Below are 16,216 nucleotides of genomic sequence, written 5' to 3' on the forward strand. Positions count from 1 at the left end.
GCGACGAACTACATGAGCGTCACAGTTACTTTTGTTACTTTTGGTTTGTGAAATAAGCAAGTGGAACAATAGGTCATTTTTTGCTGCAAGTTTCACGACCTATATCTCGAAACCCGTGCGATCCTTAGAAGTCATTCCAAGCGGATATACCTGGCAAGCTCACCGGCTACAACACGTAAATTGTTATTTGTGCCTAAACTAATTAATTTAAAAGTCAAATAATCATTGTGAATTAGTCGATTATGAATTTTGATACCTCGTTTGAGTAATGTCTGGCACTTCGTGTAGTTAGCTCAATGATTACCGTTACGGTATCTGCCACAGGTAATTTTCTTAAAATTCTGTACGGTCTAAAAAACAAAACGACATATCAATTTATTTAGAACTAATGATCTCCTTTTCAATTATTCCGACTCTGCATGGATAGAGAGAGAGAGAGAGACAAAACTTTACTTATCTATCTCTCTCTCAGAGATAAATAAACTTTTTTCTCTCTCTATTTCTGCGTGCTGAGTAGGCGCTTTTCGTCATTTTCATGACCTACATTTTGGCGCATTACGCACTTAAATGTTAAACCATCAGGCCTCTTTTGTTAGAACCGACATGTTGTCAGTCTCACTCGCATATCTTGCTAATTAAGGACAGCCTAAATTCCCTCGTATTTCTTTCATGTTTAAAAAAATTATGGATATACGCGATGTCAGAATCAGATTAACAAGCGACGAGAAACGTTCCCTACCTACGGTGCTCTACCTTCACAATTCACTTGCAGGTTTCCTTCATGAATCAAACACCATGCTCGAGCTCTTGCGGTTTATTAAAATGCTTTCGGTAATCTTATTAGCCCCCACCCCCTCCCTTATCCCCCTTCTTATGCAGCGCTGTCCTAAACATTCATTTTTTTTAACAACCCCGAAAGACGCGCTCGCGCAAGGCTAATATGATTAAAAGAGAGTGGACGTTCTGACATGTGCACCTTGTACGTGCACAGTTCGAGCTTCGTAAATTTCTTATCGTCTACAAATCTGTTTTTTTTTCTTAATTTTTTTTAATGTTCATTGAGAATGACGCTTTTGTACGTGCTCTGTTCTGTTTATTGTTTTTACTGATGTTACACTTCCATTCCTTTCATTTACCCTGAGCGCAACGCTGTCGCTCCCTTTGCTTTGTTCTTGCGCATCCGCATTTTTTTCGCGCGTCATTGTTAGCATAAAATCTTGCGTTTCCTGGCCCGGAGCCGCTTGTTATTGCCGTTAGTAGCGCTTTAAGAGTAAGAAACTTCTTTGCACTGGTTCGCCCCACAAGCCAACCGCCTTGGATTCCGCTGATATCAGCCTGAAACGAGATTTTAAAATATCTAGTGGGGGCACACCCATAAGTGCAGCTAATTTCTCGAATCAACATAGACGTAAGCATACATACGAATAGACACACACACGCACGAACATGAACAGTCGTAAGGTAGTAATGGTAACTCATAAATAACTTTACTCTCACGAGGTGTTGCCGCATAATATTGTTGCGATACAACAGATGCTTAAGAAATTTACCGAGCGCTAGACCGGCGCAAGGGAAGACAAATCCGAGAAGGAAACCACGATCTGATTATGAGGCACGCCGTAGTGGGGACTCCGGAAGAATTTGGACCACCTGGGGTTCTTTAACGTGCACCTAAATCTAAGTACACGGGTGTTCGTCGCATGAGCTGGTTTCCATTTTCGTCTCTGGCAGCGCTGCTCTTCTAAATACGGCGTAATTAGTTCCGTTGTCTGTCTCTCTCCGCACGTAACGTTTTGGTGGAGGCGCTTGCGACAACGTAACTTGCGTCGTCCGCCGCGAGCTTGAGGCCTCCTCTCCGCGACGCGTAGCTACCCATCATTAGTCACGATCGCCATGATTCAGGCTGCTGTCCGACAGGAATTTGAAAGCATGGGTCTCAACTCCGTGTTCGCGTCGACCCAGGACCCAGCGTGCAGCACTTCTCTCGCGGCCCTCCCTGACAGCCATTTCCCGCCACATCTCACAACCCGTTTGAGTGGCGCAAACTCTTGACGACAGCCCGATCTTCATCCACTACTGCCGCAATCGCCACATCGCTCGTCACTGCCGCAAACAATCGCCAACTCCGTCTCCGACATACAACCATGTATATTTCCGTGACTCTGGAACTATACTGCTCCGCATGCCATCTCCAGGATCGTATTGCTACTGACACCCCTGCTCCGAACATTCACTACGGCCCATCGCCGTCGCCCCGACGTCGTGAGTGTCCTTCACCCCAGCGCCATCGCTTCTCCTCGCCGTCCATTCTCGACCACACCCGGCTGGAAATCTAAGAACTGTACCTTCTAGAGGAGAAGCTGTGATGTCGACTTTGCCCTCAAATGCTCTGCTCACTTATACCTATGAACCAGAATGTCCTTGAAGTTGACGTTGAAGGCACTGCTGCCACTGCATTGATAGACACTGGTGTACGCCTCTCCTTTATGAGCCCTGCTTTCTGACGACGAATTAAAAGCTCCTTACTCCTGCACCAACGCGCGTTGTCCGCGTACTTGGCGATGGTGGTACTGTTCTTGTCGTCCGCTTGTGTACAGCACGCGTCAGCATCGCCAGCCGCCAGCCACACTGCTGTCCTTCTCACAGCGATTGCTCATTGATCGCACAACCCAATTCTCTGCCTCAATTTTCCCTCTGCGCATTCGCGTCTTAATGACTGCTCCGCCACCACCCTCCGCCTAGAACTGCCTATTCTATCGGATACTCGTGATGCAACCCTCAGCTGCTTACGCCCCACTAGCTTCGTTCGACTGCCGCCCAAATCACTATCATATGTCGAACTGTCGCCTTCCCCGCCTGTTCGTCATAGAGAGTACCTCATCACTCTGCTGCCTGACATTCCACCGCAGTAAAGCTTCGCCATACCGTACACAGTTCTCGCTATCACGGCCAACCAGACTTTCATCCCTGTCGTTAACTTCGGTTTAACAAAGCAATTTGGGCCCCAAGGAAATTTCCTCGCCAAACTTGAGTCTTTAGATGACCATCACGTGGCGGCTTTCTCAGTCGACGCTTCATGTGAGCCTGCCAGGTCTCCAATGTCTGCCTCGTGTACTGATCCCAAGATTCATAGAATGATTGCGACAGACCTGCTCAAGCCGAAGACCTCTACAGTATTTTCATTTTCTACAGGAACTTTTTCGACTTGAACAATCACTACTTAGGCCAGCCGCTTGCTGTCGAGGTATTAATACTGGCGATGCTGCTCCTATTCACCGTAGACCATATCAATAATCTCAATTTTTTTAATTGAATTTAACAAGATGTTCTATAAAAACATCAGTGAGTCTTCTTCGAGTCCCTGGGCTTCACCGGTGGGGTTGGTTAAGAAAAATATCAGAACATGGTACTTCTGTGTCGATTACCATCCTCTGGAAAAAGTGACTAAGAAAGATGTGTACCCGCTGTCGCGAATCGACGACATCGCATTTGACTGTCTCCACAGTGCCAGCTACTTCTCCTCTATTGACCTTCGATCTGGATACTAGCAGATCGCCGTCGACAATACGGACAGCAAAAATACCGCATTGATAACACCCGATGGTCTTTTCTAGTTGTGTTACGCCCTTTGGATTATGTAATGCGCCGGCCGTACCTTGAGCGTGTGGTACGTGGACTCCTTGCTTCAGAGTATGAAATGGTCCACGTGCATGCTCTACTCGACGATGTTATTGTCTTTTCAGCGACATTGGACAATCATGTTGAACGTCTCTCAGCCATACTCGATGTTTTTCGTATTCCAGGCTGCAACAGAACTCATCACAATGTCGTTTTGGCCGCCACCAAATTGCGGTTTTGGAGCATCTTGATGACGCTTTTCGATTACAACCTCACCCAGGCTAACTTCGTTGCGTCCGAGACTTTACAGTTCCGAAGTCCGTCACAGACATTCGCAGTTTTGTCGGGCCTCCTCTACTTCCGCCGCTTTGACCAAGATGTTGCCGCTGTTGCTCGGCCTCTCACTGACCTATTCAAGAAATACGTACTTTTCTCCTCAATCTGCCGCCTTCTCTCGTCTCATCACGCATCTGAGCTGACCACCAATCCTCGCCCACTTCGACTTTAATGCCCCAACAGAACTGCGTACGAATGTCAGTGGTCATGGTGCGCTGTCCTAGCCCAGCGTCAGCACGGCCACGATCGCGTCATCGCTTATGCCAGCCGCCTCGTCTCACCATCAGCACAATTATTTTATACGTGAACGGGAATGCCTTGCTGTTGTGCGGGTGGTTGCCAAGTTCCGTCCTTACCTTTACGGCCGTCCTTTTTAGTAACCGACCATCATGCTCTCTGCTGACTTTGCTCCCTAAAGGATCCCACGGGCCGGCTTGCGCGTTGGACTTTGAGGCTCCAAGAGTTTTCTTACTCTGTGAATTCACAAGTCCGGACGCCTGCACCAGGACGCGGGCAGTGCTGCAAATAAAGTAGAAGGTGCACCGATCATGCGCAGCGACCACAGGCGCTGCACGCTCAGTTGCTACGAGGTGACGAACGAGTCAGACATCCGGGTCCGGGTTTAATCCCCGTCGTTGTTTTGCTACAGACAGTTTGTCGCGTTACCCCGTCGACAAGTCAGGCGTCTCTGACATCGAGAATGCCGCTTGTGTTTTCTCCGTCTCTCCGCTCCTCCGTATCGCCGACGAGCACCGTTGTAATGCCTGACTCAAAGCGGTCATCGATTGCTTTGAATCCGTGCCCGACGACGCTTAATTCCTCGCGCCTCTTCGTTCTCCGGGGTGGTACCATCGTCATGTTCATTCCGAAGGCCCCCGATCTCCTTCTCGTCTTCCCAAATCACCTCCGCTCGACTGTTATAAAGGAACTTCACGACGTGCCCGCCGATGGGCATCTCGGTGTGTCTCGCACTTACGACAGAGTACGCCACCGTCTCTACTGGCCCGGTCTTGCACGTTCCGCGCGACGTTACGTCGCAGCTTTTGAGCCGTGTCGACGCCTCAAGAAGCCATGCCTGCATCCCGCTGGTTACCTGTAACCACTTGAAATGCCGGTAGATTCATTCGGTCATGTCAGCTTAGGCCCCCTTGGACCTTTTCCGGTATCTGTGTCAGGGGAAAATGCTAAAGCGCTCGTGTACTTAGATTTAAGTGCACCCTCAAGGTCTGCCAGGTAGTCAAAATTAAGGTGGAGTACTCCGCTACTGCGTGCCCCATAATCAGATAGTAGTTTTGACGCGTAAAACCCCAAAATTGTATATTTAAAGGTTTTTAGCGTCTTTTTGGGATGGTGTTCTTTATGGGGATTTATTTAGAGAGGTTATAAAAAATGTAGAGACCTTTTTGTAAATAAATATTGTCTGCAGATAGCTTGTACGCTTATGGCCTTACAATTTTCTTGCAGTTTCTCAAAGTGTGCTCACATTGACTACACTCCTTATAATTTTTCGTAGCTCTCCTTTTTCTTATGCATGTTTGCCCTTCCAGAAGAGTACGGTAGCGTACCGGGCATGGCCATAGTTAACTTCCGTGCCTTTCCTTCTTCGTATGTATATATATATATATATATATATATATATATATATATATATATATATATATATTGTGAGCGCTAACTGTGCAGTTCATCATCGTCGTCATGTGTATATACCCATCCTCATAATCATCATCATTTTGTCGGGTTGGTGTTCGTGGGCTGTCTCGCGCTGTGTGACAATACAAGAGCTCTGCCTTCGTCCCGGGCGTCGTCTCACAATATATATATATATATATATATATGAAAATTGCCAATTCGAAAGTCTGTGGAACACAGCAGACGAAAGGAAACAGTCTTACTCGTTTCTATCTCAAATAGAAGTACGAGCCGATAAGAAGGCAAAGCTGTTCACGTGTGAGTATGGGCAAAATTCTATAGATGTACAATTTTATTTCGAAGTGTCCTCTTGGAGGCTGTGTCTGGCCTTATGCCAACATCGGCTAACGCGTGAACAGATGTTAATAACATACCGTTCTTACGTACTAAGCTTCCACAGGCGAAAATCTGTTATTAATTGTCTCCATACAGCATCCACAAAGCTAGCGCAAAGCCTGCACAAGTCCCTCGCTTAACCCCAATTGGTTGAGCATGCAACCGCGAATGCCTTCGGATGCTCGCCGTCGTTGCAGTCAAACATCTTTACATGGTCCGCCTTTTCAGGGGCAACGCCGAGGCACTTGAAAAGATGTAAAGCAATTCTTAGGAAGCCCACGCATTGCATGCTTGTAGCGACGAATTTCACCGAGGGAAAAAAAAAAAAAAATGCAGCTTCTCAAGGCCACAGCTTTGTGTGCGTCGGCACAAAAGGACGAACCAACGTGCATTTTTGCGCGAGAGGGTGCTTTAGCACAAAGCGCACTCTACGTCGACCAATTTCTTTCAACAAACACGTCAGCAGACTTGCGAGGCGCCAACGAGGCTTTCAATAGCTGCTGGTTCCCTATGACAGAACGAAAGCTTGTGCGTTTTTCCAGCACAATGGAGCCCGATTTTCTGAACCGCAAAGGATAATTAAAATAGCAGCAAAAGCAAGGCTTCGCCCGGCTGTTGCAATGTAGCACTCGTTCAAAAAAGAGTAAGGCCCATGCATCGTTGCATTGTAGCAATCCTTCAAAAAAATGAAAAAGAGAGAGAGAGAGAGAGAGCAGGAAGCGTGCAGGACTTGTGCCAGTCAAACTTTCAGCCACCATAACCAAAATCTGTGGGCCAGGCTCTATATATAGATTTGCTGACTGACTGATTTTAGTGCATTAAAGAAACACCTGCGCTATGAGAAAAGTCCTAGTTGAGGACAGAAGATTGATTTTGACACGCTCTTGAGGTTCGTTAACATTTGAATTGCACGAAATACACTAGCTGTCTTGGATAGCACTGCCTAGAGGGTTTGATATCAACCCGCGATGTTGCACTCAGTAGCAGAACGTCATAGTCACTGGTCCACCACACCGGACGCGCAGGCATTAAAATGCCTATTATTATTGCCCAAAATGAGCTGAGAGGACCATGTGAGGCCTTTAGCCAATGCTGTAGTTTTGAGTAATTCTCATCGCCCATAGTGTCTCAGTAGGCTACACTACACTATGTACACGAAGTGGCAAGTTCAATCCCGGCAATGTTGGGCGAATTACGATGGGGGTGTAATGCAAAACTGCGTGAGTACCGTGCACCGGGTGCCCATTATAGAACCCCAGACGGTCAAACTTATTCGACGATTACTCAAGACGTCTGGATTAAAACTTGACTTGCGAATACGTATGAGGTAGTTTTCTCGCTGAATGTTTACTCTTGCAGAGCGTTTGTATGCCCGGCAGAGATTTTATGCTATTATGGTTTGCTGTATGCATGCAGTATACGTGTTCTTAATCAAATTGCTCACGAGGATCACACATTCACACTGCATGACAATCCAACGTTGTAGGTGTAGCAAGAAATGGAGCGGGCTGTCCCTGCCTTCCTTGAACTTTTGAGAAACACAGGAATCGATCCGCGCCCATTGCAGGTCCCTGCAGACACGAATTTATATACCTGTATACTTGTGTCCTATTGCCTGTTGATTTTATCGTAACCCCTCATGAGTCTATTCTTTAAGTGCGAAGCCCTTTAAGGTCCCGGGCTGTCGGCGTCTAATGTGATGTCATGTCGTCGTGGTGACGCACAAAAACGAGATCTGTCGAAAACTCGCGTCTCGTTCACTTGGTATATACCAAAATTGCCATAGAAGGGTACGAATGTATGACTAACATGGCTGATAGGCCATTACATCATTAACATCACATGCTCGTCCGTTACGTCACGATTAACGATAATAAAATCACGTGTGGTGCACAGCCGCATTATATATGCGGGTATGAGCCAGGGATATGCGGGAATTAGCAGAAACTTGTGAAAATCGCTTCCGAAACACCAGTCTGGTACCAGCGCAGCGCAAGGGACGGAGCCACCACCCCACAAGCGCTCGATTCCTCCTCACTTGTGCTAGAATAGCACAAGAATAACATAAGGAAAACACCGCGGCGCTTCACTGCTTCGCACTTCCCCAGCTCCACGTTAGTGGACTTGCATTAGCGCTGGATTTGAACTACACAAGCGCATAATTTGAATCCAGTGCTTAATGTAGCTCCAACCCTGCTCAAATCCTGCGCTTGTGTAGTTCAAACCAACGCTGAGTTAACATATGGGAAACACCGGCGCATCACTGCTTCGCACTTCCCCAAGTTTCACGTTAGTGGAGCTGCATTAGCGCTTGATTTGAAATACACAAGCGCAGAATTTGAGCTACATTAAGCGCAGGGTTTGATGTACACAAGCGCAGGATTTTTTTTTCTTCTCTTCCCTTCTCTCCGAGCACTTTTCAAGCTAGAAGGCTCTTAATTATTCCTTTTGAGCTCTCTCGCGCTTTCTCTCATTTATTGATTAAGGCGAAAGCCTTAGATGTCTCATCGTTTAGTCGACCTTCAAAGTCCTTGAGCGAAAACGCATCGATGACAGGAAAGGTACAAAAAATGTGGTTGATCCCTCTTATATAGGAATCGGTATAGAACACGAAAGTGAAACGTGTCTTCACAGAAGTAGTGTAATGTTTATTGCACATTGATATATAATGTCTATTGGTGTTTTGTGGCTAAAGCGCCCTTAGGCGTTGATGCACCCACGCTGACGCCTGGTGGCACGTCTCCTCCATCACGACTACCAACGTCGATGACCATGAGCAACCGTCGTGCATATGGAAGCTGCACTACGCTGCACACGCTAGCACAACGCGAAAGACGAAGCACGTAACTGACACACTAATACAACGCGCAAGACAAAGCACGTAACTGAATCGTCACCGAGTCAAATCAGCGCGTACAGCGCGTCGTAATTGCAGCCTCCGCGATCAACTTCAGAAACATTTTCAGAGCTAATTGCGGAGGCCACGCTCCGCTGTGCTGAGTACGGTGAACGCCACCTAGGCGTTCACCGTTGGTAGTGCTTCTTGATGCCAGCGTCCCTTCGAAACTGTTTACGTGGCCCCTCAGGCGAGTTAAAGCCAAATCTATCCCCCGTCGTGACACGCGCGCCCTCAACCCCCCGCGTGTCTTCTCCCTTCCCCACGATCTTTCTCGGGTGCAGGAAGTCTCTCCCCGGAGACTTCGGGCCGAGGCGGTCCTCACACCAGCCATCACTTGTTCTTGGGGTCAACCATATGAAGACAGTGCCCAGCGTCCGAAGTGCTCTGCTCCTGCGTCTGCAGCGGATGCCCGCCATCTACTTTGGGCGTGTCCTCGGACAACGACAAGTCGAGAAAGTGTTCTGAAAGGCGTGAAATTGAAGAGTGATCAAGCTGAAGACTATGAACGACGGGTTATGGACAACTCATTATATAAGTCGCTGTTGCAGTATATCTATGAAACGGGCCTGCATGCTTATATTTAACCCAATGATAATGTTATGCCGCGTGGCATACCAAGCGAAAAAAATTAAGAGCGATGATAGAGCGAATTAGGATTGACGATAAAGCGAATTAATTAAGATTGATGATAAAGCGAATTAAGTGGATGACTAAGCGAATAAGAGAGATGTCTAAGTTAATTAAGTGGATGACTCAGGTGAGTTAAAGCAATAGAATTAAGATTGATGACTCAGAGAACGAAGAGAATGACTAAGCGGAATAAGAGCGTGATTAAACGAATTAAGAGCATTACTCGGAGAATTAACGGGGATAACTAAGCGAAGTAGACAAAGCGAGTTAAGGGGGTCAGTATTTAAGCATCGGCACTTGGGCTTTCGCCTTCAAGGTCGTCTTAGCGATAAAATATAAGCGCCTGTGAATTTATTTATTTATTTATTTATTTATTTATTTATTTATTTATTTATTTATTTATTTATTTATTTATTTATTTATTTATTTATTTATTTATTAAAATAAGCAGGCTAATAATATAGAAATAAAATATCCCTGTGCGATGTTTCTTATAGTTCTCTTCGACTTCCTAATTTCATCATCAGCAGCCTATATTTATGTCCACTGCAGGACGAAGGGTTCTCCCTGCGATCTCCAATTACCCCTGTCTTGCGCTAGATGATTACATCTTGCACCTGCAAATTTTCTAACTTCATCACCCCACCTAGTTTTCTGCCGTCCTCGACGGCGCTCCCCTTCTTTTTGTATCCATTCTGTATCTGTAATAATCCATCGATTATCCATCCTACGCATTACATGGCCTGCCCAGCTCCGTTACCCCGCTTAATGTCAACTAGAATATCGGCTATCCCCGTTTGTTCTCTGATCCACACCGCTCTCTTCCTTTCTCTTAACGTTAGGCCTAATATTTTTCGTTCCATCGCTCTTTGTGCGGTCCTTAACTTGTTCTCGAGCTTCTTTGTTAACCTCCAAGTTTCTGCCCCATATGTTAGCACCGGTAGAATGCAATGATTGTACACTTTACTTTTCAACGACAGTGATAAGCTCCCAATCAGGATTTGCTAACGCCTGCCGTATGCACTCCAACCCAATTTTATTCCTCTGTAAATTTCTTTCTCATGATCAGGGTCCCCTGTGATTAATTGACCTAGATAAACGGTACTCCTTTACAGACTCTAGAGGCTGACTGGCGATCCTGAATTCTTGTTGCCTTGCTGGGCTATTTAACATTATCTTTGTCTTCTGCATATTAATCTTACACTCCACTCTACACTTTCTCGGTTAAGGTCCTCAATCATTTGCTGTAATTCGTCTCCATTGTTGCTGAATAGGACAATGTCATCTGCGAACCGAAGGTTGCTGAGATATTCGCCGTTGATCCTCACACCTAAGCCTTCCCAGTTTAAGAGCTTGAATCTTCTAAGCATACAGTGAATAGCATTGCATAGATTGTGCCTCTTTGCCTGACCTCTTTCTTGATAGGTAACTTTCTGCTTTTCTTGTGGAGAATCAAGGCAGCTGTGGAATCTTTGTAGATATTCCCCAAGATATTCACGTATGCCTCCTGTACTCCTTGATTACGCAATGCCTCTATGACTGCTGGTATCTCTACTGAATCAAATGCGTTTTCATAATATATGAAAGCCATGTAGAGATATGGATTGTGCTCCGCAGATTTCTCTATTACCTGATTGATGACATGGATATGATCCATCGTAGAATATCCCTTCCTGAAGCCAGCATGTTCTCTTGGTTGTCTGAAGTCAAGTGTTGATCTGATTCTATTGGAAATTATCTTGGTGAATATTTTATACAATACTCAAAGAAATCTAATGGGTCTACAATTCTTCAATACTTTAACATCTCCCTTCTTGTGGATGAGTGTAATGTTTGCGTTCTTCCAGCTTTCTGGTACACTTGAAGTCATGAGGCATTGCGTATAAATGGCCGTAAGCTTTTCAAGCATGATATCTCCTCCATCTTTGATTAAATCGGCTGTTATTCCATCTTCTCCAGCAGCTTTTCCTCTGGTCATGTCTTTCAAGGCACTTCCAACTTCATCACTAGTTATAGAAGGAGCCTCTGTATCCTTTTCATCACTACTTCGAATGAAAGTAGCTTGGCTGCTCTGGGCACTGTACAGGTCAGTATAGGATTCTTACGCTACCTTTACTATGTCATTGAAATTGCTGATGATATTACCCTGCTTATCTTTCAGTGTATACATTCTGCCTTGTCCTATGCCAAGTTTTCTTCTCACTGATTTCATACTGCATCCATATTTTACTGCTTCCTCAATCTTTTCCAGGTTATAATTTCGTATATCTCTTACTTTCTTCTTGTTGATCAATTTTGAAAGTTCAGCGAATTCTATCTGATCTCTCGAATTCGACACCTAATTACACGACGTCCTAATTTACACCTTGATAATTCACAGTTAGATTAGTCTTCCATTTATAACTGATCGAATGACCGCAACAAACGTGAGTCGGCAGCTGCTCAATTCGACTCTGAACAATATGTGTGCTTTCTTTCTTTCTTTTTTTTTTTTTTGCTTTGTTCGCCTAAATTAACATTTCTTTTTTTAAAGCTTGCTCCATGATTGTAACATGCAGAACGTCACAGAAGCTCAGTGCGGCGTGATAGCGCGATCGTTCCGGCTTCGTTAACTGGTGAGAAAATTCGCGCTGTGGCTAACGGGTGCGGCGCATTGTGTGAGCCCACTGACGAGCCTTTTGGGGGGCAGCCAAGCGTTGGAGAAGTGATGCAATCGACCGAGAGAAAGCTTTAGCAAACATTTGCATAATGCTGCGGCGCGAAATGAAATGCGGCCGTTTTGCAAAGCTTAAAAGAAGCGCTGTTTCGTGCGAGCAAACAGTTTCCATCGGCAGCTCAAGTTTGCAGCGGGTTATTCCGAATGTAAATGCCCACTGTTGCGGTTTCATTGCCGGCGAGGGCGTTGTCGTAATTCCGAATATGAGATCGAAGAACAACAATAAGTATATATTGCATAATTATTCAATTTTGTTTAAATCACAGTTTCAAGTAGTTGTTTTTCTTTACTTTGCAGGCACTGCGGACTGATACTGCTATTTCAAGGCAGCGTCGGAAAGGCATAAAAATTATCAATACAAAGCCATTAAAGCAACCGAGGACAGTACCTCAATGTTTTGCGGAAATATCCGCTTTAAACTATTACGTCCTTCATTCTACACGAACAAATAAATGCAGGGCTCGTATTCACAAAACGTTCTTACGCTAATAAAGTTCGTAAGAACAAGAACAGTCCAGTAGGGACAGCAAACATCGCATAAACATATCATTAGCGCAGGCCGCCGACCCATCAGAAAGTGTTCTTACGAACGTTTTCTTTGGGAATTGATTGGGAATTTGTGATTCTGGAGCCTTTGTGAATTCGACTCCAGAATTTTAAGGCGTGTTTTTGTTGAAAGTTAGGAAGTCAGTGCATATTCAGGTGGCGCAGGGTATGTCTCGTCGTGAAGGGCAACAAAAATCACAGCGCTCAAACTTTAGTGTCTTGCTAATCAGCAGCTAAAGGAACTGCAGTTTGTTGTCCTCGTAAGTCTCGTAATTTTATAGGTATTGCAACAGTTTCTACGCCTCATAGAATTATAAAGTTTTACATTTCATTGCATCGCCACATGCAATACGTGGCGAATAAGCATCAGTGCCTGGAAGACGCGCACGGAGCGAGCGAATTAACTTCACAATATGAAAATTTCACCGGTAACAAGGCAGGTAGAGGCGTACAGGCATGTATTTTATTGAATGCTTCCAGTAGACGTCTTTATCGACGCAAATGATTAGTAAAACCACAAAAAGAAAGAAGAAATGGGCAGGCGATATAATTGAAAGATTATTGCATTAGAAAGTATTGCGTTCATCTATTTCATAAGCTGTGTTTATGCGATTGTGCACTCAGGATTTGTGCTTGGTTTGTGTTAGCGTCAAAAATAGGAAGCGCACTGAAAAATATAATGACGCCTAAAACGTGTCGCATACACCTTGGGACACCTCTGTGGGAACCTTGACTGCAAATTTGTATCTAATATATGTAAGTGCTTTAGTCAAAAGAAATGAAAGGTAGACGCCTGGGAGTTTGCGCTCGGTACCGCTATTTCGTCATGTAATGGTTTAATTTCTTTCATCGATTGTAACAATGTCACTAGATGAGAGCTTTCCAAGTATTATGGACTTGAAATAGTTTTCATTTAATTTCGAAAGTTTGCCTAACGGCCTAAAGGGTTGGATATGTAAAGGTAGGTCGGTTTCGGTGATGTAAATAAGAAGTGTTCGATGGTTAGTCCCATTGAGCCAAAAATCATAGCCTGGTGGTCTTGCGGGAGGAAGACCCACTGTTTGCAGATAGCGCCGTCGGATTTGGTTTTGGCCAGGGCATGTCCAAATAGGTGTTAGTTTCTGGGACGCTGGAGCTGAGAAATATGGGCAGTGTCACGGAGCGGCACATTTTCTCGAGTTTTCGAGTGGTTTTGACGCCAATTAGCGGCCGCCAAAAACGTGGTGTCCTCACTGTGCGGCGTATAAATTCGAAAAGGCGACACGCCGAATTACGGGCGTCAAAAACGTCGTGGCCTCACGGAGTGGCATCTCGTTTCGAAACGCGACACGCCGATTACGCACCCTGAGGTGTGTGCGTGGGCGTCCGTGTGGTGCAGTGCCAGGGCTCGACATTGGAGAGAGGTGCGGCCAAGACCTTTGGGAGGAGGCATGAATTAGGTGAACTCTGCATACCGACAGTTCCCCTACATAGGGAACTAGGGAAAGGAGAGGCTATTTAAGCACAGGTTTTGGGCCCTGCTGATGAGTCTAGAAGCTGAACCTATGCGCTGCTGAGAAACCGTCGAGGAGATAGTGCCGTCCATGTATCGCCTGGGCCGCCTGGCCACGTAGGAACTCCGAGGAACTAGTTGACGTACGAGACGACAAACCAACGTCTGCAACGAAGCTCACGGTAGTTCGCCTCAAGTTAGCTCAACCTGCTTCAGGGCAGTCGTCAGATCTAGACTCTCGGGAAACCCAGCCCAGCAATCGCATCCACCTCGACAAGATAGGCCCACCAGCATTCTTCGGGAAAGCTCTGCGCACCGACTTCACGGTTTATGGACTTGCTGCTGCTGCCCAGTCATGCGTATGACACCATTTGTTTTCTTTTGTTGCACTTTGATTTCTTTTGAACTTTGTTTTCGTGAAATACTGTTAAGTGTATTCTTGTGTATTCCAAACAGTGATCCTCGCACTGCTTCATTTTTATATCTACTGTTTATATCTCGTATTTATTTGTCTTCATCATTGTCTGTTACACTAAGTTCAGGTGTGTTAGTCTGTCTTGTGTTTTTTTTAATTTTTTGTGTATATTTACCAGCCGATAAATATCTTGTTTTTTTGTTTGTTTACTCCCGACTCTGACTAGCTCACTGTGTTCGCTCGAGTACGGAATGACCAACCGGCTTGTCTACCCCGTTGATCGACTTCGCGCCGACGACGAATCGGTGACAGCTGTGACAGGCAGGTATTCCTAAATGATCTACGTAAGTGCTGTGGCTAGGCATAGGTGACCGATGAGGTAAGTGCCACCCCCAGACGAAGTCTCCGCAACACCAGCTCCTTCAGGGCGGGTAAGGCCGCCTGGGAGGTTTGAACCACCTCGTGGAGATTAAATATCGTGTGGTGTGGTGGTGAATAGCCTTGCAGTGAAGGAAATCATCCTAGGGGTCACTTGCGTAATGTACGTCTAATTTAGGCGGTAGCCCACAGTGGGTAGCGGTGTCAGCTTGCATCTGAGCAGAAATAGTCTCCCGTGATGTTCACTGTTTTCGAAGCTGACCGGGCGCCTGCACAGTAAGCGGTGCATCTCGTCTGCCAAATGGTCGGCATTATATGCTTTCCGAACCTCCTTTAAGGCTGAGGTGGTGTCTATGCGTATTATCATAACCAATGACGGTGACGCGAAATCAGCTGTCACCATGTTTGTTGCGTCTTGTATAGTGCCAGAAGGTCAGCACTGACCGATGAGACCGGAGTTGCGAGACGGCATACATAATTGGCAATTATGGTTGGGTGCCCAAGCACTACGGCGGACGTAAACACTTCCTTGTCCGTGCAGCTCGCATCGATATAGGCCACCAGTGAGCCTGTCGGAAGTGTAGCATCTACTTCTTCTATGTGGCGCCTGAAGCCGTTAAAGAAGGGACCTGATTTCAGAGGCGCCCGATGGGTTTGTTGTCTGTGAGTTGCTGATGACCCCAGGGTGAAGGGGTGTCTACCGAAGGTGGCGAGATGGAAACTGGACTACCCATGTATGCCGCTAAGTTAGCAGCAGGCGCGTTTAAATAAGGCGCATTTGAATTTTCGCTTCAATCGACGTGGGATCACGTGCCGCAGCAAGCTCAGCCCGGGGCCGAACTACTGAAAGGCGCAACAACTTCAGATCAGGGGCCGGACGAGCTTCATCAACCAAGGACGTTTGCTTCATGAGTCGATTGGATTTCGGGGAAATTCTTGAAGGTTTCGCCGTGACATATCCTGTGTCATGAGCACTGCCTCCCGAAAGGCGTCCCAGTGAGCAACTTGAAAGTAGCGATGAAGTCGGGAGTGGCCGTGGGTGGGAAATTCGAGACTTGAAATGGTTGGTGTTACTTTATCTGACGTTCCTATATAGAGCACATTCATGGCGTCCACGTTTTGTGAACTTGACAAAACTCATTAATACTTTAAAACTGC

This window comes from Dermacentor silvarum, chromosome 10 (assembly GCF_013339745.2).
Source record: "Dermacentor silvarum isolate Dsil-2018 chromosome 10, BIME_Dsil_1.4, whole genome shotgun sequence".
NCBI classification, from domain to species: Eukaryota; Metazoa; Arthropoda; class Arachnida; order Ixodida; family Ixodidae; genus Dermacentor; species Dermacentor silvarum.